At 37.2% G+C, this 24,989-nt stretch overlaps 1 long non-coding RNA gene across 2 annotated transcripts; it reads right to left on the bottom strand.

The window, feature by feature from the left end:
• Positions 1–23,217: 23,217 nt before the first annotated feature.
• On the bottom strand, positions 23,218–24,009 carry LOC149186030 (uncharacterized). Of its 2 annotated transcripts, XR_016256103.1 has the most exons (3): positions 23,972–24,009; positions 23,553–23,869; positions 23,218–23,366 (listed from the first exon to the last, which is right to left on the bottom strand). It is a non-coding gene; the product is annotated as an uncharacterized LOC149186030 (long non-coding RNA). The 2 variants fall into 2 exon arrangements; XR_016256104.1 differs by lacking the exon at positions 23,972–24,009 and having other exon boundaries at positions 23,553–23,965.
• Positions 24,010–24,989: the final 980 nt, after the last annotated feature.

Below are 24,989 nucleotides of genomic sequence, written 5' to 3'. Positions count from 1 at the left end.
TGCAGTGTTCAAGGTTTTGAATTGGTGTCTGGTTACTGGTACTATGTTCTGAGAAGTTATTGATTCAGGATTTGTACAAGGAAGTTGGTTGATTGCAGATCTATTTGATGTTTGATTGATATTCATGGATCTAGTCTGAAAATTTATGAAACGTGGTCCTTGGAAGAAAAGAGAAGTCTTCTGTAGGTCAGCATCTACATACTAGTACCTCAGCTAATACAAGAGCTAAGGGGGTTGTAGCTCCCTTCCAGAAGAGTCTGGAGAACGAGAGAAGGTTGTAGCCTTCTGTAGGTTGAAGCCTGCGTACTGGTATAAGACTGCACCAGTACAGAATCATTTTAAAAAGAAGTTTCTATTGAAAGAAGATAGAGACATATTGAAGCAGGTGGTTTTCACCCACATTGGGTTTCCACCTTATATATTGTGTTCTTTTGTGTGACTGTCTGCTCTACTTTTCTATTCCTGCTTACTGTTATATGATTCTGACACACAGGTTAATGATCAACATCTAAAGAATAAATTAAATTATAATTCTGGGAGTTGTTAGCACCTAATTCTGCCTTAGGCTGAAGGAAGGAAAAATTCAGGGTAACCACAAACCACGCTCAGTCTGGTAGCTAGCCCTACTAGAATAGGAGAGGGCTCTCTCCGGGTCACGCTCAATGAAGAATAAACAAATAGGGTCTGAGAATGACTTAAAATGGATACTGATTGTAGGCTAGTAATAGATATGAAAAAAGGAGATTTTTTGAATGACTGAATTTTCTGGGCTGTGTGGGACCAAAGGACCACATGAGCTGGGAAATTAAATCGAAGACACAGAATAGTTCATGAGGCAAGATAGGCAGGAAGTTTAGCAATCAGATTTAAACAATATGGAGTGGAAAGACTGCTGAGAAAGCTGAGAAGGGCATATGCATGAATCCTTTTCAGACAGAAGAAGAAACAAAGAGGATGAATGTTTTCCAAGGCAGAGCAATAGCCCTTGTAGAAAATGAAAAAAATTCAAAAATTAAGTGTCTCAGAATAGATAGAGGAGGAGAATTCACATCAAACGAGTTTAGTGAGTTCTGTAATATCCATGGAATTAAAAGAGAATTCTTGACTTCCAGAACACCTCAGCAAAATGGGGTAGTTGAAAGAAGAAACCAAACAGTCCAAGAAATGGCAAGAACTATGTTATTAGCAGCAGACTTACAACCTAAATTCTGGACAGAAGCAGTAGGGACAACTGTCTATACACTGAATTGAACTCAATTAAGACCAAATTGTGAAAAAACGCCTTATGAGTTATGGAAAGGAAGACCTGCTTCGATGAATTACTTTAAGATCTTTGGAAGCAAGTGCTTCATAAAAATAAATGATGGCTCACCCGGAAAGTTTGATTCTCGAGTTGATGAAGGGATATTTCTTGGATACTCTACACGGAGCAAGGCTTACAAGTGCTACAATTATCAACCGAAGGAAATAGTGGAAAGCATTGATGTAAAGGTTGATGAAGATCTTCCAGAAAAGGAAATTGAAGAACATGAAGATGACTCTCTCATTGAAGAAGAAGAACCTAAAGATGAAGAAATAGAAGAAGAAGAAGAAGAGGAAAGAGAACCACCTAATACCCCTTCAAAGATGAAGTATGTCCAAGGAAATAATCCAGAAGAGCAGATCATTTGCGATAGAGATGAAGGTGTGCAGACCCGAAGAAGGATAACAATCACACCCAAGAGAAAAGTCATTGCCCTCCTATCTATGTAGAACCAGAAACATTTGCATAAGCAAGTAAGGATCCTCATTGGGTAAAAGCCATGGAAGAAGAAATGTCCCAAATTGAGAAGAACAAGACATGGGAGCTGGTATCTCATCCAAAGGACAAAAACATAATAGGAACCAAATGGGTGTTCAAAAATAAAATGAACGAGGAAGGACAGGTTATCAGAAACAAGGCAAGACTTGTCTGCAAAGGCTATTCACAAATTGAAGGAGTTGATTTTGAAGAGACATTTGCACCAGTGGCCTGTATGGAAGCTATTAAGATGTTCTTGGCATTTGCTTGCTCAAGAGGATTCAAAATCTATCAAATGGACGTGAAATAAGCATTTCTAAAATGGGGAACTCAAGGAGGAAGTCTACATGGAGCAGCCAGAAGGTTTTGATCTAATAGTAGGAAAGGACTTAGTTTGTAAGTTGAAAAAGGCAATATATGGGTTGAAACAAGCTCCTAGAGCTTGGTATGCAAGACTGGATCACTATTTACAACAACAAGGCTTCAAAAAGGGAGTGGCCGGAAGTAATCTATACATAAAGACAGATGAAGGTAAGTTACTAGTTGCTCTTGTTTATGTCGATGATCTGATTTTTTCTAGTAATAATGATGAAATGAGCCATGAATTTTCTCAAAGCATGTCAAAAGAGTTTGAGATGTCAATGATAGGAGAGCTGTCCCACTTCCTTGGACTTCAAATATCTCAAAGCGGAGCAGGATTGTGTATATCTCAAACCAAATATCTAAAAGACATGCTCAAAAAATATGGAATGGAGGGTTCTGCACCCATGAGCACACCCATGACCACAAACTGCAAATTGAGAAAAGATGATGACTCCCCTCTAGTAGATGCAACTCATTACAGGTCAATGATTGGAGCCCTTCTATACTTAACAGCTAAACGACTAGACATAATGCAAGCAGTAGGAATGGTGGGAAGATTTCAATCTGCTCCCAAACAATCCCATTTATTAGTTGTAAAAAGAATTCTCAGATATCTGAAGGGAACTTCTAATTTCGTTCTTTGGTATCCAAAGGACTCAACACTGACTGTAACTGCATACACTGATGCTGATTGGGCTGGAAGTATAGATGATCAGAAAAGTACTAGTGGAAATGAATTCTTCCTAGGAGACTGTTTGGTATCCTAGCTCAGCAAAAAATAGTCATCCATATCATTATCCACAGCTGAAGCTGAGTATATTGCTTCAGTAGACTGTTGTTCTCAGATAGTATGGATGAAGGAAGCTCTAAAAGATCTCGACATATGTACAGATCAACCAATTTTCGTCTACTGTAACAACACAAGTGCTATCAGTCTCAGCAAAAATCCAGTGATGCACTCAAGAACCAAACACATACCAAACAAGTATCATTTCCTCTATGAGCAAGTAGCTGAACAAAACATCATCCTGGAATATATCAGTACAAAGGAGCAGATAGCTGATATTTTCACAAAACCTCTTTCTCGAGAAGCATTTGAACATCTACGCCAAAAGATGTGGGTTATGTCTTTATCATCACTCAAGTTCATCCATAAAGATGTAGCAGGATAGGGGGAGTAGTTTGACAGGGGGAGTCCATATGCATTCCTTTGCCATTAATGTCAAAGGGGGAGAGAGTAGAAGAATATTTCCATCAGTAACAAAAGGGGAGATTGTTGGACACAGATTGTCATTGACGTCAATATGGCAATATTAGAGGAGCAGACGAAACAAAGCCAAGAGGAGCAGAGGAAGCCAAGAGGAACAACAAAACAAAGCCATCAGAGTAGATGAGATGAGAGGAGCAAATATGCCACAGATAACACTATCATGAGCCATCAGAGGAGAAAACACATATATATGCATGGATTTAAACACTATCGGGAGTCCATAACACTATCAGTGGAAAAAACCATGCATATATGTGTTTAACACTATCAAATTGCACAGATGGATGGCAGATACAGCACAACGGGCGGATCCAATGGTTGAGGGCGATAAAGATGCACGAGAGATAGCAAGCAGGGACGACGGTAAGCAGTATTCCCCGCACCGCTTTCGAAGTTAGGTGGTAAACGTACCATGGCGTCCGATACCATTCATTGCACGACACGTGGATGAAAGGATGCGGCAAAAAACCACTTTATCGCTCGTTAACATGCGGTTAAGTTACGACATCGAGAGGAGTGCATGTCATTAGATTGTGCTTAATGCAATTGAAGGTGGGGGGAAATAAACTGTGTTTAACAACCGGGGAGAGTAGAGGAGACCGTCAGATCGTGATGCGATGATCGAATGGTGTGGGTTCAATCGCACGGGTTTCTGATTTTATGATAGGGAAACAGTGAATTTGAGGATTAGGCGAGGAACAATGAATTTTCATAGAGTTATAAAGTAAAAATGGAGGTAGCAGGGTTTATAAAAAAAATCAAACGGAGTGAAGAAGTAGGAGAAGAATGACCGATGCACATCCCTTCTTAGTGTAAATGAACCGATCAAGCCTATATTTGATCGTCGAATTGTTGGATTATAGTAGAGCTAACAATTGTAATTCGGCCTCTCTTCCACATTAACGTGACCTGTAAGAATTTGATGAATCCGAATAGATAGAGGAAGCCATGGATTGGGAAGCTGAAAGATCAAGTGAGTCAGAGGAAATGACAACGACCGAGGAGGAAGCCAAAGAAGCGGTGGAAAGCAGAAACGAAGAGTCAGAGACATCTGAAATACATAAAAACATAAAAACAAAGTGAGATGGTGATTGATGAATAGATAATGAGTGAGAGAGGAAGCCGAAGAACAGACAAGAGGAAGGAAAGGCCAGAGAAGTAAGAGAACAGGAGAATAGTAGAAGCTCAGGAAGCTTGTGAGTAGAGAACAGCAACAAAACAGTTTATATAAAGGTTGGGTTGGAGCCCAAGAGGTTGGAGCCCCAGAATTGAATAGGACTGAAGCCATTGGGGGTAGGTGCTCCTAAGTGTCGAACCACTGCAAAACGAAGTTGGTTCTCTGGAGGTTGGAGCCTCACTGAAGTCCAAGTTGGAGCTTGGCAACCATTCACAATCCGATATATACTTATATTGTATTTATTTCACTGCACTGTCTTGAGTTGTTAATAAAAGCATTAATTACTGCTGTTGATTTCTGTGTTCTGTGTATACATATACATATTTATATATGATTTTGGAAATCACTAGAACAATTAAAAAGTAAGAAATACTGATTCACCCCCCCAGTATTTTCAACACTAAGTGGCCATCTCGATTACAAAAGTGGCAATGTCTACCAGTCTTCTTCCCTTTATTTTTATTTACCTTATCATTTTGTTGAAATGATTTTTCATTTTGAGACTAAAATTTCTTAGGACCCTTGTTTGGTTTAGGACCATTCTTTTTAGGATACTGCTTCTTAGGATTCTTTGAATTTGGTTGCTGCTAGGCAGCTAAGGCTTTCTTAAAAGAGTTTCCAAGATTAAGAAGACCAAGATATAAGAGATTTTCTTGTTCTCTTATTAAATAATCACAACAGGCATCAAAAGAGGGTGACTTGTAGTCTTGTCCTTGAGAAATAAAGGCTTCTCTAATAGAATGGAAGGTGGAAACAAACACAGAGTAGGCTGGTCCCAACTTAGTAAGAATGGAATAGATAAGGCTACCATCTTCTTTCTTAGCCTTAACACCTTCCAAGAGAATTCTAAGGGTCTTGAACTTGGAAAAAAAGTCTTCAATGGAAGAAAAATTATTGGCATCCAATGTAAGTAACTCATTTTTGAGTTGATGGGCTCTAATTTCATTTTTAATTCCAAAAAGTTTAGTGAGTTGTTTCATTGATTCATTATGAGTATCAAGTTCTCCGATATGGAATCTAAGGTCTGGAGAAATAGACATCCCTATCAACCCACGTGCTTGATCTTGCATATTTTCCCATTTGGTTATCTTATCTTCATCTTGAGGTTTGGTTTCTTGGCCTGAGGTTATTCTGTAAAGACCTTTACTTCTAAGTAAATCCACAATGTAGAACCACCATTGGAAGTAGTTGGTGCTGTCAAGAATAACTTGGCATGGACTTTCCATTTTAATAGAAACTGAAGCAGTAGATGTTGAGTCTAAGTGTTCCAATGGAAAGAACTCGAAAAATTAGGCTGATTAAAGAAAACGTCTCTAAAAACGGCTTTTAGATGAAGAAGTTATGGCTTTTTGAAAAAAAATTGTTGAAGAGGTCGACGAACTGCGTGAATTTGTGGAAATGAATGATAATGTTAAATTTTTGAAAAAAATCCCCCCTTTCCAAACTTAATCTAATTAGCTCACTTTAAAAAAATATATTTGACTAACTTTTATAAATAAGTGAAAGTCACTTTTACAATGGTACTTTATGAGCTACCAACTAAATTGTAACTTACATAAAAGATAAAGAGACTTTAGAATTATAAGTGACTCACTTTCTATAATGGATGAGAACACTTTACATAAAGTAATTTTAAAACATAAGTTACATGTGATTTTTGAAAAAGTAACTCAACAAAAAGAAAGACTTGAACTCAAGACGTCTATTCTCATAAAGTAAACTTGGACCAAGTGAGCTAGTTTAAAAAGTTAGTAATTTTTTTTTTTTTTTTTTTTTTTTTTTTTACAGTGGAATCGGCAACAGGGGCAGCCTCGCGACTCGCGTTACACGGGGTCGATTCTGACCGCTACCTATATAACCACTGGGAGCATGCGCCCGCCCCTCCCCACAGCTCCGGGTTAGTCCGGGGGATTTGAACTTGTGACCTTCAGTGCGGAGCCGCCTTTCTAACGACTTCACCGCGATGTGATTACCAACTCGCCTACCCCCGTGGGGCTAGTAATTTTTTTGGAAAAGAGGAAGGGTTTCTTTTTTTCAAGTCACTGAAGCTTTGGGGTGCGTGCTTACTTGAAAATAATATTTTTTGCCTACAAAACAAAAGCCACATAACCCAACATGGATATACACAAAAAAAAACCTTACAGCTTGAAGTTAGCTTTAGCTGGAAACTAAATATTTTCCTCAATGTTTCTGATTTTCTGAGATCACAATAAGGCACAGCGGAAAAGAGCATACGCATGAGAAAAATCCTTCTTTTCTGTTTCTGATTTGCCCAGGTCACACAAAGTCACGGGAAAAGATCATACACAAAAATGAAAGGTATAGATCCAGTAATAAAAAACAGAGAGCTAAATAAACCGAAATAAACAGAGAGATGAATAGCTAGAACTGCAAATAAACATTGTATACCTCCAAATCTTAAAAATGACGCAGCTAGGGCTATCAGAAACCTTTTCGTCTGAAACAAAAGGGGTTCCTCACTAGAACATATCCTCCTAACACAATAGAGCAGTCCTCTCAGCCCAAAAGTAGTCAAAAACAATAGATCTAGGAAACAATAGTTAGATGCAGTTGTACCAGCTTTAGATTTGGATCACCAATGGATGTGACCCTCAAATAACTCTGATACCATGTAGGAATTTACATGGTAAGTTCCTCAGACATAACACCAAAGGACACCGCTCACAAACAGATCACAGATCAATACACCAGTATTCTTGACGTGGTTAAAACCCTCAAAGAGGGAAACAACCCACGACCTAAGCCAATGCGGCCACTTCAGGCAATTTGTTAATAAAAGAATGAAAATTTGCATAAGCTTCTCTCATGAACGGTTACCCTAAAAATGACCCTCCATGCTCTTTAAATAGAGATCATGGACCAATCGGGTTTTAAGCCACAGATCAAGTTTTGGTAATACCGTGGAGAGAATGAACCGTCGGATCACTTCATGTCTAGAACATATCATGACTGCTGGATTGTAAGTTACAAAAGTACATAATAAAGAAACACACTTTTCCTAACTCTACACTAGACCAAGTTATACTTAACTATTTCCTATGTTTTGGAATATCCTAACATTCTTCATGGGTTTAATCATAAATGACTTTAAAAAATTGGTTTATTAAATAATTTCTTATAGTGAGAGAAATTGTACTATGGTTAAATTAGCCCTTCATGGTGTACTTTGATCCATCTAGTAAATTATGGCTAGATGATTAATTTTTGGTGATAACATACTTGGTATATGTGTATAAATTACAGGCCATTCAACAAAATCGCGCTCAAGAATAGACAACCCCTACCTAGGATAGATGACTTTTTGGATTAGGTGCAGCAAGAAAAATACTTCACCAAGTTGGACTTGACGCCTCGATATCACCAGGTTCGAGTTAAAGAAGAAGATACCTCGAAAATCGCCCTCAAAACCAGGAAAGGTTTGTATGAGTGCGTAGTCAGGCCATTTGGTCTATGTAATGCACCAACTACATTTATGAGATTAATGAATGATGTACTATTCCATTTTATAAATTCATTTGTTATTCTTTATTTGGATGATATACTAGTATATAGTGCTACTTGGGAGGAGTGTATGTCACATTTGATGCAGAAGTTGGAAACATTGAAGAAACACAAACTACTAGCAAATTTCAAGAAGTGCGAGTTTGCATATCAATCTTTGGTGTATATGGGGTATGTGATCGACCGAGGAGACCTGAAGATAGATCCTTACAAAATGGAGGCCATCATGAAATGGCTAGTGCCTACTAATGTTTCTGAGGTCAAGAGTTTCATTTGGGTAGCAGAATACTTGAGGAAGTTCATAGCCTCATTTTAAGTGGTAACAGCACTGCTCCATGCCATAAAAATAAGTGGAAAGAGTTTCCATTGGGGAAAATGTCAGCAAAGGGATTTTATAGAGCTAAAGAAGACGATCACCCAAGCACTAGTTTAGATGTTACCAAACTTACAGAAACCCTTTGAAGTGGAAATAGATGCGAGTGGGTATGCTATGGGAGTTGTCTTGATGGAGGGAGCAAAGCCTTTTTTCTATCATTCTAAAGTATTTCATGGGGCAGTCCTTAACTAGCCTACCTGTGACAAGGAGATCTATGCCATTGTGCAAGATGTGAAGAAGTAGAAGCATTATCTGATGGGAAAGGAGACAATAATCCACACATACCACTAGTCATTACTGTACTTGTAGGCCAAGAGTAAGCTACAACATACCAGGAATTACAAGTGGATGGAGTTCTTATAGCAGTTTCATTTGGTGATCAAGTATAAGAAGGTAAGCACAAACAAGTTGGCTAGTATGCTTTCACAACCACCCACATCAAATATCACATATTTTGTGACTCTTATGCACATGGAGTCATTCACCTAAGATGCATACAAAGAGGCATATTGAGAAGATGAGGACTTCAAGGACGTGTATCAGTAGTTGTAGAGTCAGATTCATGTGCATGAGGGTGATATCACGGTTGACTGCCATCTTCAAGATGGGTTACTCTACAAGCCGGATAAGCTATGTGTTCCTAAAGGTGAGGGATTGTAGCTGATCAAAGAAGCTCACACCTCCAAGGTTGCAAGGAACTTTGGTGTAGAGAAAATCATGGCTAACTTGTAGATTCATGTGTATTGGCCAAAGATGCAAGAGCATGTAGCTAGGTTCATAAGAGGATGCATGATTTTTTTTACGAGTAAGCCTAGAAATAGAAAACATGGCCTATACCATCCCTTACCTATACCTAATCATCCTTGGGAAGAATTTACATGGACTTTGTGGGAGGTTTATCGACAACTAGGAAGGGAATTGACTACTTGTTCGTTGTAGCTTATATATTCAACAAGATGTGTGTTCTGTTGCCCTTTAAAAACACCACCAATGGACAAGAAGAAGTAAACTTATTCTTTGGATAGGTCTAGTTACACTTTCGGATACCAAAGAGCATCATTTTAGACAGGGATACAATATTTATCAATGCATTCTAGACTACAATGTGGGACAAGATGGACACAAAGTTGAAGGTATTTAAAGAATTCCATCCACAAATAGATGGGTTGATGGAAGTAGTCAATAGGAATTTGTTGCAACTTCTGAGGGGATATAACCATAAACATCCAAAGATCTAGGATGAAAATCTAATATATATACAACATTGCTACAATAAAATTGTCCACAATTCTATAGGAAAGTCCCCATTTGAGACTTGTTTTGGATATTTTCCACCTTCACCTATGGATATTTCATATGGGAAACAAGGAGGAGTGAGGTAAGATCTTAGAGGAGATGATTTTAGGGATGAAAAATTTAGAGTGAAGATCAAGCAGATCCATCTATAGGTACAAGAAGCACAACAAAAGTCATAGGAGAAGTATAAGTCCAAGAATGATCAACACAAAATGAATTCAAGATGGGAGACAAAGTATGGTTACAGTTGAATAAGGATAGGTTTTAGGGGCCTAGTAAGAAAATCAAGGCACTGAGGTATGGCCTTTTTAAGATACTGGAAAATGTGGATGATAATTCCTATCAACTAAGTTTACCACCATATATGCACATTTTCTCAGTTGTGAGTGTAGATAATTTGAAACTCCATGAGCCTTCTACGCTAGATCAGGAAGAGAAACAAGTTCTACATTCTGTGGAGAATTTCGCACCAGATGCTCAACTAGAGTTCACAGAAGATACAATTTTACAAAAGAGGTCTAGAAATACAAGACCGGGGCAACCTGACCTTTGGAAGATTAGATTGAAGGGACAACTTCCAGGAAAAGATAAATGATACATCAGAGAGAAGGTGGAGGAAATATTTCCTCATGTCATTCAGTAGAACCTTTTTGGGACCAAAAGCCTTCCAAAATGGGGAGATGTGATTCAGATTGGATTCTTATATTTTTTTTCATCTATATCAATGCATTTGGAGTGGAAAAAGTGGAGGAATGATACCAGAGGATTGTTTTTACTAGTGGTTCCCAGTTTGGAAAAATAGGGTCTGAAACCTTCCAGAAGCATTTTAAGGCATCAAAGGATGCTTTTTGGGGGTAAAAATTTGCCACTTTGGTGTTGCACAATTTAATTTTATTCTATACACAACAATGTTTCCAACGATGCAAGAAGCATATCAATCATAGCTTGTATGCAAAATTTATGCCGCTCAGAAATTAACCTTCTTGTTTTCACACATATAGTTCAGAAGGATGCCATGTCAACACCCATTATTCATGGAAAATGGGCTATCCATCTGATTATGATGTAAAATACTCTAGAAAAATCTATATTGTAACTCTACTTAAGAATTGATGTAGTCAAAATTAACCACTAGTAGGCTATCGTACTATGTTATAACCATGCCTTTAGGAGGAAGAGGTATTCCATTTCTTTCGAGAGAATTTTGTTCCATATCAGAGAAACGATAGCCATGAGAGATATGAGATAGAGAACATAGAGAGGATATGTGTATTGTAGCATCCCACAGGCCACAAACATTACTTCTTTGTACATGCAGCAATATTTCCAAACAGAGAAAAAGAGCAAAGCAGCCTAACCTTCCAGCTGGGTTTTCTCCCGAAAGGGTTTCCTAGAGAGCATATCTTATCCCTTATGTGTGTGAGTGAGATTATTTTTTCATTCTCTATTTTTCTTCATAAATTCCATTTGCATGCATGCACTAATTACAATTAATTATAGATCTTAAATTTCAATAAAACTGTAATAGTGTAGAATCTCATATTTTTAATATAATATTATCATATCTATTTTGATGAACTGTCTAGTGGAATATCCATGGCAGTTTCGTTATCAAACATGCCTCTAAGCTTCAAATAAGCTTTATCGTAAAAAATAGACTAATTTCTACTGACTCTATAATAATACCTCTCGTTCCCATGTCATCTCTTCTATTGGTAGCTTCTTCATTTTTATGGTCTAGTAAAAAATTGTTGGGTTACTTGGCTACTTAATACTCATTTCAAGGATTGTTTCTACTTTTAGTATGATTTTCCCTTCTTCATTCGTCTTTGGCACACTTCTCGGCTGCAAATGAATATCATGGTCATGATCTTGATAAGGTGGAAGAGCCTCAGGCATTAATCCAAATACCTTGACATGAAGGTTGACAACTTTATGAGTATCCCTTAACATAGATTATATTTACTGTTGACACCTAATCCGAAACGGATGGGTGAACTGGACAATCATCTAGAAGATGAACTGATCCATCATATGTATGTATATAAATAATGTGTTAGCTAATGAATAAAATCAATCAGTTTTGTCTCTCGTTCAATGTGGAGTTACCCTGGCCTGACATGGTATCAGAGCACAGGTCCCAGGTTCTTAAAATAGTTGTAAATCCTTCATTTCTGCTGTTGTCCTCTGTCTCTCTGTGCATTCACTGCCAGCACTCTGACCTGCATCTGCCACACCTGCTCTACCTCTGCCTGGCTATAACGCCTTTGTCTGCATAAACGTCTCTCTGTCCTGAGACTGAGCGCTTATGTCCTGAAAACTGCGCACTATCCATAATTATTCGTTGTTGAATGTGCGTTGTTCTCAGATCATGAGCCATTGTGGTAATGCGTTGTTGAAAGGTAATCGTTTCATTTTCCTTACGAATCTCTAATTCACCTCCATCTTCACTCGGCTCTTCTTCCTGCCTGAAGCCACGAGGTTTGGCAGAAGTCCCTGCACGTATTTCCTCAATTGATGAGAAGTGTCTGCGCCCTGTGGGCTTGCCCTTGAATTTATCTTCTCATCTTCCTTGAGAAAATAAACCAAAAGAGCCGCCGGTCCTTCTCTTGGCTGTACAATGTTGACATATAATGCCGATAGTCACTGTCCCCAATTTGCTAGCTCTTGTAGCTACCCAGCACGGTCCATTGGACCAACACTGTAACCAAGGCCGAAATTGAAAGGCGGTAGACCGTGGCCCATTGTTGTTGTCGACGTTTTCCTTGTTATAATTAAAGGCGGTGATGGTGGTGGCATAACCTACAACTGTCAAAAAACAAATCCCATAGATCGGGCCTGTTTGTGGAGATGCGGGGTAATGCGAGTTTTGTATGCTTTCTGGCCTGAGTTTTGTATGATTTCGGGCCTGTTTGTTGATGAGACCACCGAACGCTCTCTCGTTGGCATTTTAAACTTCCATTTTTTTTCTTTGCGGGACGATAGGGCGGTAAACAGGACGGCAACTGATGTGAAAACTTCTGTATATCGGGCTCGTTAACTGATGAAAGCGCCAACTCTTATTAACTTTTAGAAACGTCGATCCGTTCAGAGATGTTGTAACTGTAATGCCTTTTAGAATGGATTTATAAGGGCATAGTTTGTCGATTTATAAGGACCCAGTTCATGAGTTTTGTATGCTTTCTGGCCTTCTTCTTGTTCTGATTGTGATTTTTTTGTGAATGTGGTGCTGGACAGTATGTGCACATGTGTGCATACATTATTGTAATGGGCAGCGACTGACATTTATATATGTACATTGAAAACTCATATAATGTTGCAGCATTTATATATGTACATTGTTTAAGGGGGTTGAGCCTGTCTACAAATCATTTGTTTCACAGGATTATAGTTTTTAAAGACTTGGAGATGCTGATGAAAGGATTTAAAATCATCTGCTTTTTGATTTGAATGCCTATGCACAGTCTTGTTCATTCAAAGCAGTTGTAATATTGCACAGTTTTTTTATCATTTGAATGATAATGCTGCTTTGAAAAGTTAAAGCATTAAAGTGATATTGAAGTGAGGAAAGTTTTTTTTTTATCAGCATAGATATTTTTTTACAGAATGCATTCAATCATCTCTATGGTCAGAATAGTTCTCACTGGCAAGGAGAACTATTCAGAATGGTCTCGGATGGTAAAACACACCCTCATCTACAATGAGCTGTGGAAAGGAGTGTGTGTCGGAGAAGAAGACAGAGACCCTGTGCAGCCCACATCAGACAAAGAACTCGCCATTTGGGAAAACAAGAACAGCAAAGCCTAAGCATTGATCGCAGCATCTGTAAATGAAGAAGTAAGTCGTCATATTTCATCCTATTCCACTGCCTTTGAAGCTTTACAAAAGCTGAAAGAACTTTACGATTCACATTCTGCACTTGAAGTTGTTCAGCTCATGATTAAACTCTTCACTCTTGAACTGAAAAATAATGACCCCCTTACTCTTGCATCTGAAATAAATTCTATAATGCATGATATTAAATCCACTAAGGTTGAGCTGGATATCTCTCTTATTGCCTTTCTCAAAGCACTCTATCCTACCTACTTTAATTATCTTGAGTCTTTACAAGCAAATGGAAATCTTAAAGACATAACCTTTGAGTCTCTTGTGAAAAAGTTTGCTGAAAAAGAGAAAGCCTTTGGAAAGAAAACAGTCCCTGAATCTTCTGAAGAGACTGTTTGCCTTGCTCATAAAGAAAAGCATCCTGCTCAAGATTCTACAAGAGGAAGAGGTGGACGAAGAGGAAGAGGAAGATACTTCAGAGGCAGGGGGGGCAGACATTCTCAAGCAGAAAGGCAGATCTGCATTGCATTCGCTGCAAAAGAAATGGATCACATGATGCTTCTACATGCAAGCTACCATGGGACAAGGTTGAGCAGAGAAGAAACCAGCAGAAAGGTAAAACTGATGACACAGACAAAGGTAAAGCACCTGAATCCGCTCACTATATTGAGGCACAATGTAACATTGGAGTAAATGAAGACTTGTTTAATGCTTCACTTGCTTCTTCGAAAAATGACTGGTTGCTTGATTCAGGAGAAACCTGTCATATGACTCATAGGAAAGAATTTTTTGAAGATTTCACTGACAATGTTGATGGAGCAGTATACTTTGCAGATCAGTCAAAAATCAAGCCATCAGGGCTTGGCACAATTAGGCTTAAACTGCCTAGTCTTCCAGATTTTCTTCTGGATCATGTTCTATATATCCCACAGCTCAAGAGAAACTTGTTGTCCCTGGTCCCCATCCTCCAGCAAGGTCACTCCATTCATATGTTTGATGGAAAGCTTGAGGTAAGAAAGGCATCTAACCATTCACTTGTCATGAGAGGTATAGAAGAAGAAAGACTTCTTGAACTGCAAGGAACCTCTGCTCATGCACAACATTTTTCATATATTTCTCATCATGAAAAAGGTACACTTCCATCAAGTTTATTATGGCATGCTAGATTTGGACATCTAAACTATGATAGTATCCGCTTGTTGAAGAAAAATGGTGTTGTTGGTTTGCCTACAATTCCTAGAAAACATAAACAATGTGATGCTTGCATTCTAGGAAAGCATAGCAAACAGTCTTTTCATGATTCACATTCAAGAGCACATAGGAAGCTTGAACTTATTCATTCAGATTTATGTGGTCCAATGCCTGTTCCTTCTGCAAATGGAAATAAATATATCATGACATTTATTGATGATTACACCAAAATGTGTTGGGTTTACTTATTGAAGAACAAATCTGATGCTTTTCAAACATTCAAGAATTTTCATAAGTGGATTGAAAATGATGCACAATCTCATATTGGGTCTATTCGCACTGATAATGGAAAAGAATATACATCAAATGAATTTGAACACTATCTTCGCCAACATGGGATTAAACATCAAACAATTGTACCTTATAATCCTCAACAGAATGGTGTAGCTGAAAGAATGAACAGAACAATTTTGAATATGGTACGATCCATGCTTTTCTTCAAAAATGTAAAGACAATGTTTTGGGTTGATGTTGTTCTATGTGCTGCATATATAAAGAATAGATGTCCATCTAGTGCTATAAGAAACACGACTACTTATGAATTGTGGTATGGACATGTTCCTTCGGTAAAACATCTCAGGATTTTTGGTTCCACCTGTTATGCTTTAATACCAAAGGTACATAGAAACAAACTTGGTGCTAGAAGTTGTAAGTGTATCTTCCTGGGGTATTCAAACACATCTAAAGCATACCGCCTCTATGATGAAGTAAATAAAAAGTTTGTTTTATCTAGAGATTTCATTTTTCTTGAATCATCCAAATCTGACAATGTTGTTGAGCGGCAACTTGATCGCTTGGATAGATTCACAAAACCGAAATCATTCCAAGAGTTTGATAATCAGATTCCACATCTTGAAGGGGGGATTCCTATACTAGATCAACATGTGGAATCTCCTTCTGAATAACAATCTCCCCTGCATGACACTCCAACAACGGATGATGCTTTAAGTGATGTAATTGATAGAATTGGGAGACTTAATCTTGATTCAGTCCCAACTCAATCAACAGAACAACCTGGACCATCTCAGAAAGGTCCCCCAAAGTGGCTGACAAAGACACTTGAAAGTGTTCATCCTGATGAAATTGGAAAAACAGGGACCAGAAATACAAACCGACAAGATGGAGGTGATGTAGATAACTCTAATTCACCTGTTGATATGGATGTTACTTATGATTGTGAATTGAACTTGTCTACAGATTTGAACCAACTTCCTTCAAAGAAGCTGCTTCTCATGATGAATGGAAAGAAGCGATGCAGAAGGAGTATGATGCCCTCATAAAGAATGGCACTTGGAAGCTGGTTGATCCTCCATTTGGAACCAAACCAATTGGCTGCAAGTGGGTCTACAAGAACAAGTACAACGCTGATGGCTCACTTGACAAGCACAAAGCTAGGCTTGTGGCAAAAGGTTTTGCACAGAAGGAAGGGGTCGATTATGAGGAAACTTTTGCTCCCACAGCAAAATGGGCCACCATCCGGACACTCTTTGCACTAGCTGCTCAGAACGGTTGGAAAGTCCATCAAATGGATGTAAAAACTGCATTCTTGAATGGAGATCTAAAAGAGAATGTTTTTATGTCCCAGCCTGAAGGATTTGCTGTGAAAGGACATGAACACAAAGTATGCAAACTTTTGAAGTCCTTGTATGGCCTCAAACAAGCACCACGAGCCTGGTATGAAAAACTAACTGAGCATCTTCTGAAACTCAACTTCAAACATTTTGATCTTGATGATGCAACTCTATTTGTCAAGAAAGTTGGAAAAACAGTTGTATATCTTGTGGTATATGTAGATGATCTTTTAATGACAGGGAACAATGAAAGCTATATTGCATCCATAAAGAAAGAATTAGGAAAATTTTTTGAAATTACTGATTTGGGCTATGTTCATTACTATCTTGGCATTGAAGTAACCCAACATCCAAAGTCCATATTTCTTTCTCAAAAGAAATACATTGGAGATTTGTTAAACAGATTTGGCATGACAGAGTGCAATCCCCTTTCTACTCCAATGGAACAAAACTTGAAGCTCACATCTATTGAAGGAAAGGAATTTGAGAATGCAACAAAGTATAGACAGCTTGTAGGAAGTCTCATCTACCTCACTACTACCAGACCAGACATTTCATTTGCTGTTGGAATCCTCTCCAAGTTTATGCAAAAGCCTTGTGAGGGACATTGGTCTGCTGCAAAAAGAGTTCTAAGGTACTTGAAGGGAACTCAAGACCTTGGAATCAAGTATACACAGGTGGACGACTTCAACATGATTGGATACTCTGATTCAGACTTCGATGGAGACAAAGAAACTGGGGTATCTACTTCAAGATATGCTATGAGTCTTGGATCAGGAGCTGTCTCCTGGAGATCACGCAAACAATCAGTACCAGCGGATTCCACAACAGAAGCAAAATATGTGGCAACAGCTGAAGCAACGAAAGAAATTGTGTGGCTCGGGAAAATTCTTGAAGATTTGCAGGTAAAACAAATACAATCAACTCCACTGATGATTGATAACACATCTGTAATAAAGTTGGCCAAGAACCCAAAGTTCCATGATCGTACTAAGCACATCAATACTAAATATCATCTGATCCGACATCATGTTGAGGCCAAAACAATCCATCTCCGTCATTGTTCCACAAACGAGCAAATTGCAGACATCTTCACCAAAGCGCTTGGAAGAGAAAAGCTTGAAAGATTCAGAATGATGCTTGGACTCACCAACATCCCTTCAGATTAAGGGGGGGAATGTTGACACCTAATCCGAAACGGATGGGTGAACTGGACAGTCATCTAGAAGATGAACTGATCCATCATATGTATGTATATAAATAATGTGTTAGCTAATGAATAAAATCAATCAGTTTTGTCTCTCGTTCAATGTGGAGTTACCCTGGCCTGACATTTATAATTGAACATTTAATGAATGTAATTATGCCATTACACCTTGTGTAGAAATTAATGTGTAGATTCAATATTTCTCATGAAATTTGCTAAATCACAAGACTTGAAGCTACTTTATTGATCTGTGGAAGTTTATTCACTATCTAAAATAAGAATCATAGAAATTAAAAATGAAACATCATGCATGCACAAAGATTTATCTATGGGAAAGAAACTGCTCAAAACTGCTTACTATCTATATTGCATTAATCAGAGAATAGAGAAGAAATACAATGCTTTCTCAAGCTAGAGAACACCTTGCAATTGTATAGTTTAGCCCCCTTCCTAATAGACTAAACTAACTAACACTTAGCCAGATTCAAGCCTTCCCAATCTCTTATTTCCTCGGGTTGTTCCCTTGGAAAATTGCCCCTATTTTTTAAGAATTTAACACTTTGGAATTGTGCAATAACCTTAGGTCATTCTTTGACTGCATGCACCACCTGTACACATTGGAATATACTACAACTGATAGTACATTACATTGGAATCTCCATCTCAACTAGGTAACTCGAAATCTTTGCATGCGACAATTATTTTGGGTTGATTGATCAGTCAACTACTTGATCACTCAGTGTTGTTGAAGTTCAACTTCCACAACTTGACCTCTACTAGTTCTTCTAACTACAAGTTAAATTGACAATAACTCAAATTAACTAAAATAGATTTCTACAAATTAGCAATCAATCATGTAAAACTGAACTCAAGCTTCCCCAGCTCAAATTAACTGAGTTAACTGAGTGAAAATTTCCATGTTACCTCAGTTAACTACCTCCAAGTATTCTACTGAAATAAAAATTCAAATTTTAATCTAGTTTGACCAAGGAAAAGTCAAAGCTATATTTGTTTGCTGCATTTTCAACACCTTGGTGCCCGTTTTTGTGTAATTTTGTCATTTCATTAGAGCTTATCACTTTAGAGGGTTTCGTTTGGATACCTATAAGCTCAATTTCCTTTCCTCCCAAAGTAATTATTATGTAGAGATATTGAAAATTAAATGTTAAAAATTAGTCATATTAATTTACATAATATATGACAATTGATATACTTAATTGATCTAGGAAATTTTGGAGCTAGTTACTCTTCTAGTCATTTTGGTGAATGCTTCAATGCCTTTTTAATTCTTGTACAATATCACATGGTGCTCATTCATAAATGCTACCAAGTCTCTTTTGTTTCATGTTTTACATGTTTTAGGGAAGTTTAAACTTTAGTTTTCTATATTAATTCATTGTTTACCTTTTGTGTCGGTCATCCCCCAATCAGTTATACCTCATGATTTCATCCATTCGCATAATTTCTCAGTCTAGTGGATGATCATTGATGTGGTATACATTAAGGCCCTCCTTAGATGAATCTTCCCCTCAGTTGATACGGGTATTCATGGTAACAAGTTGGAATGTTGAACTACATTTTCTCTACTTGATAAAGGGTGGGAAAATTGTGCTACAACAGATGCCCCATAGTGCATGAGGTCAAAAAGGAAACTCATGGCTGGAATTCATTACAACAACATAATAAAAATTTGATCATGGATTCAATATTAAATGACTATATCAAATTCATACTGATAACCAAGACTATGTTAGAAAATGATCATCCTCGAAGTTTGAAAACCCATGCTCAACATAAAGAGAAACTAAACATGTCCACCAACCATACGCTACGAATTTATGACATGAAATGATAATGTACGACCTGAAGACATACATAGTGGATCCATGTAAGAAAGTAAAAATCATAGTCATGATCAAAATCCAATGTTGATCTATGTCATAGTATACATTAGCAAGACTATAAACATAGAGAAGGGACATGCCCCACAATATCCCTCAATGTAGATAAAATCATACATAACTCCAAATGTATCTTGGGAAGGGTTCCATATAAGAGTTAGGTGTGCCTATCTCAAGGTCTTCTACTCAACCTTGATGGTATGAATCTACAACATGTGAATAAATGGGATAATGTCGAGCATGGTAGAAATTCTCTCTTTACTAATCATTGAGTCATGTCTGTAAGGACTCTGGACACCACATATCTCCACAATGGTATGATATTGTCCACTTTGGGCCTAAGCCCTCATGGATTTTCTTTTGGACTTACCCCCAAAAGGCCTCATACCACTGGAGATATTTGTCCATCCTTATATACTCATGATCCTCCCCACTTCTAGTCAATGTGGGACTTTGGTCGTATACCCAACAATCCTCCCCTCGAACAAAGGACCATTGAGCCTCCCCTCAAACGATAATCCATTCGTCCACTCTCTACCAACCAGGATTCTCCGCTCCAATGCGTTGGAAGCACACACCTTACATGGAAGCACCATCTGCCTTGAGAGCTTGCTCTATCCCAAGTCAACTCCTCTTCACCGTGTTGGGACCAGGACACGTCCACGAAGAATCCGGAGCACACCGCCTATCTAATCGAGCTCATCCACGGATCCCATCGTGATATTACCAGGGCTCACCACCTTCGTTCGACATTCCGAGGATTCATCCACTTGGCTAACTTCGGGGCATGGCTCTGATACCACTTGTAAGGACTCTGGACACCACATATCTCCACAATGGTATGATATTGTCCACTTTGGGCCTAAGCCCTCATGGATTTGCTTTTGGACTTACCCCCAAAAGGCCTCATACCACTGGAGATATTTGTCCATCCTTATATACTCATGATCCTCCCCACTTCTAGTCAATGTGGGACTTTGGTCGTATACCCAACAATGTCATTAACACATGTGAGGGGACCCACCAATGATGAAAATGGACCGAAAGGTACCTAGTACAACCAAGAGAGTGTGAATAAATGTGTTCACATTGAACATTCACATATTTTTCCAATTATGAGCCAAAGTGGTAAACGCATTGTCAACTAGGTGGAAGCCTACCACTAAGGAGATGCACCTAAGAGAGCATGTAAAGGCCAAGATGCCAAATAATTGATCCTAGTTGTAAGGGAAACTATGGCTTATATACATATACATATACATATTCAAGGGAAGTCATCCTCTCTCTCACTAGGAGGGGAAGATTGAGGGTCAATACAACAATATTCATAGGCACAAAGCCATTACAACAATATTTGTCACCATCATGTCATTCTCATGGAGTTGAACTTAGCTCGCGGAAATAACAACCATTCTTCCCAAACTTTGTAGATAACGCCAATTGGATATATATATATACTTGTACTTTTTAATAGTTGACATATTGTTGATAGGTAGGTTGTGTTAGGATGCATGATTATTGCATTGAAGCATATAGAGCATTCAAAAATGAAGAAGGATGATTATTTCAACAATAAATATGTCAAATTGTTTGCAGGAAATTCAAAATATCGGATCTAATTGAAATACCAAAAGCTTACTTTCATTTAGATCAAGGATTGCAAGAAATCAAAAGATGTTCAAAACACAAGTTAGGAACACTTAGAGAGTTGGTTAAAGACCATGAAAACATTAAGAAACAAACATCTTACATTTTATTTAACATAAAAGATGAGAACACATCTGAAGTGTCGTTTAGTAATTGATGACTCCTGATTAATAACTAAGAAAGCCTCAACATTAAGGTATTAGAAACTAAAAATACCTTTGTTGCTAATTTGAAAAGTCCAATAATTTTTCATTAAAATAGATTAGGATTTCAATTAGTAAGTCATGTTTAGTGTTAAATATAATTCTAAAACATGGGACTGGTGACATTGGATTTAAAGAGGAAACTAGCCTCATAAAAGTTAGGTATTTATTAATGATTAGATTGATCGATTCATGCATAATGTGAGAAATTTAGACAACCCTTAGCCACAATCCATGGAGCAATTACCCTAGTTTTATGGTAAATTCAATGTATGTGAATACATAGGATATTCAATTTTTCAATATATATTTAAGTATAATTACAAATAAATGGCTTTATGATCATAAAAAATAAAATTAATTAAAAAACAAATAAAAAACAAAACAAAACAAAACAATTATATGAATATCAACACAATTTATCAACCAAAAATAAAATAAAATATTAATAAGTAGAAATCAATTTTCATAGTTAAATAAATGACCAAGAGAAATATGTGGGAGGTTTTAATTCCAAAGACAACTTGTGAAAGTACACAAATACACATAGCTCCATGTTAAAGAACCTTTCATATTGAGAGATCAAGGGTTCAATTTTATCCACAAACTATGGATCAAACTTTGTAGTTGTGGTTGAGCTGGCAAGAACTTATGATTGGTCTCTTGTGATTTTCTAGTGCAAATATAAAAAAAGAAATACACAAATACACATGTTTTCAAATTTTTATAACTGAACTCCTAAACCACAATTTGCCTATTAAGATGTCTTGTAAAGTTTTTCCAATAATTTTAATAACTATAAATGTCATTTTCAATGATAAAGGAAAAGTTTAACAAACATTTTTCAAATATTTTTGAATATAATATATTTTAAGATAACTTTATAAGTAATTTTTTTATAAAAATCTAACATTTGCAAAATAAACTTGGCTATCAACATATAAATAATGATATTAGAGAATGTAATAAAACCATGCTTAGTAAAATACTTCATTGAATTATATATATATATATATATAAAGAAATATGTATTTTAAATTTAATTTTAGTTGAATTATATATATATATATATATATATATAAAGAAATATGTATTTTAAATTTAATTTTGATTGATAATTTTTGAAATAATTTATTTATTTCATTAACTAAATGAATTCCAAAAGTATGACAACCAAACTCTAAAAAGCATTAAAACAAAATAACCAGATACATAATTTGCTGATACATAAATCTAACTAGTGTACCATTTGGTTCTAAACTCACTGTATATCAACACATAGTCAGTCCTAGATAAAGCGATAATCTTGCATTGCATTTATTCTTTCCCATCCCTACCATGCAATAATAATGTACTTAACCAAAACCAAAAGAAAAGAAATGGATGACGCCTTTGTGTAGACCAAAAAGAAATCGAAATCATAAACCATGAAATATTTGTGCATATACTACACTGAAGAAATATTTCACTGCATGTACTGCAATAAAGAAATATGAAGCAAGATATCACATAAATATCTATAAATATGTAACAATAAGTACACTTAAATTTAATTAGATACATTTAAATGAATATATACATTAAATTTAATTTTGATTGATAATTTTTTATTTAATTTGTTTATTTAATTAATTATTCAATTAACTACTAATTTGGAGATATCACGACCCGACCATAAAATCATTAAAACAAAGTAACCACCCAGGTAAGTTTTGCTCATACATAAATCAGAATTACAATATACCAGCGTCCATCTTCTTCTATTTATAAGTAAATAGAGTATTTGGCTCTAAAGTAATTATATATCAACACATAGTCAGTCTTAGATAGACTGATAATCTTAGACTGCATTTATTCTTTCCCATACCTGCCTTATTTATATAAAACTCGAATTTGGCTCTCAACAAACTATATATCAACACATAGTCAGTCTAAAATAAACAGATAATCTTCGACTGCATTTATTTTTTCCCACACCTGCCATGCAATGACAATGTAATTAACCCAAGGAAAAGAAATTCATGACATATTTAATGCAAAAATCATTAACGGTGACGTATTTGTGCATATAGTGCAGTAGTGTATCAAAAGCGGAGCATAAATTTTAGAGAGGAAAACAAAAGGCAGTTAGTATAAAAGTTGGTCTACTTAAGTTGCCATTACCTGGTGTTATAAGTTGCTCTACTTGCCGCTGTTGCGAGTGTTGTTGCCGATGTTGCCGACGTTGCTGATGTTGCCGACTTCGCCGTTGTTGCCGATGTTGCCGACGGTGCCGATGTTGCCACTCATGTCGCCGATGACGGGATTGCCGACGATCTTGGTGTTGGGGCCAGTGACATTATTGTCGCCGCTGTTGCGCCTGCGGTCGATCGTGTTGTCATCGCCGCAGACGTTCTGCCCTGCTTGTTGCAAATTGCTCATGTTGTTGCCTTACGGTTATTGAAACTGGAACGCCTTCGAAGGCAACAAGATTACCACTTCTGCAGAAAAACGGCTTCAGTTACTGTGAATCAATGCTTAACGTGGACACAGAATATGAGCAAATCAATGATATCTCACAGATTAGAAATATACAACCATACCTACAACTGGAGTAGGGAAAATTCCGTAAGCAAGAGGTGAGAAATACAATGGCATAGCCTGCCTTATATAGAAGCAGGCGAACTCCAAACTCGGATTTGAAAACCATCGACACTCCCAACCAGGGTCAAGTTTTGAAGTTTTCATGTATTAAATTTACATGAATGACATGATCAGTCATGCAAAGACCAGCGTCCTCCTCCTCCAAACTATCGTCCTCGCATTAAAAATAATGTACATAGACTTTTAAAGAGACAACAAATCGCTGTACACCCACGCATTGTGGCCACAACTCCTCTGACATACCCACTTATATTTATTGTGGCCTTGTCAACCTATTGTCCTCGCATTAAAAATAATGTACATAGAATTTTAAAGAGACAACTAGTCACTGTACTATTTCAATTTCAGAGTGGTTATTCTTCTTAACTCTGATTTGAAAACCATCTACACTGCCACTGATTGGTTCAAGCTTTGAAGTTTTCATGTATTAAATTTACATGAATGACATGAACAATCATGCACAGACCAACGTCACAAGGATGACATATTGTGGACAACCTATTGGGCAGACGAGTTATTATTTTTGAGAGAAAAAAAAAGTTGCACAATTTACTGATGTGACAAAGATTTATTCGCGCAATTGGGCAGAAGGGTTATTCTTTCTCTGCCCAAAAAAAAATTATTTGCCATCTTTACCGATGTAACGAGTCATATTTATTCGCCCAATTGGACAGGCGCGTTATTCTTTTTTAGCGAAGAAAAAACCTTTGCCATAACTACTAGGGTTTCTTCGCGCAATGGGGCTTCGGGCAATGGGGCGAGGAGTTAAAACATAAAAATATATTTTTTATTGCAGTTGTCTATAATTGAAAGTTTTTCCGGCGGGTTTTTCCAGTGGAAATTCGGCAGGAATTTATTGGAATCTCAAGTTGATTTAAGCTCAATTTCTTCCGCCAGATTCCGTCACCGGAATCTCCAAAAAGTCGCATTATTGAAAGTTTTTCCGGCGGGTTTTTA

The sequence above is a fragment of the Pinus tabuliformis genome, chromosome 3_1 (assembly GCF_031772625.1).
Source record: "Pinus tabuliformis cultivar Carrire ecotype Pingquan chromosome 3_1, CPIR1, whole genome shotgun sequence".
NCBI lineage: Eukaryota > Viridiplantae > Streptophyta > Pinopsida > Pinales > Pinaceae > Pinus > Pinus tabuliformis.
This window is presented reverse-complemented; position numbering and strand designations above follow the sequence as displayed.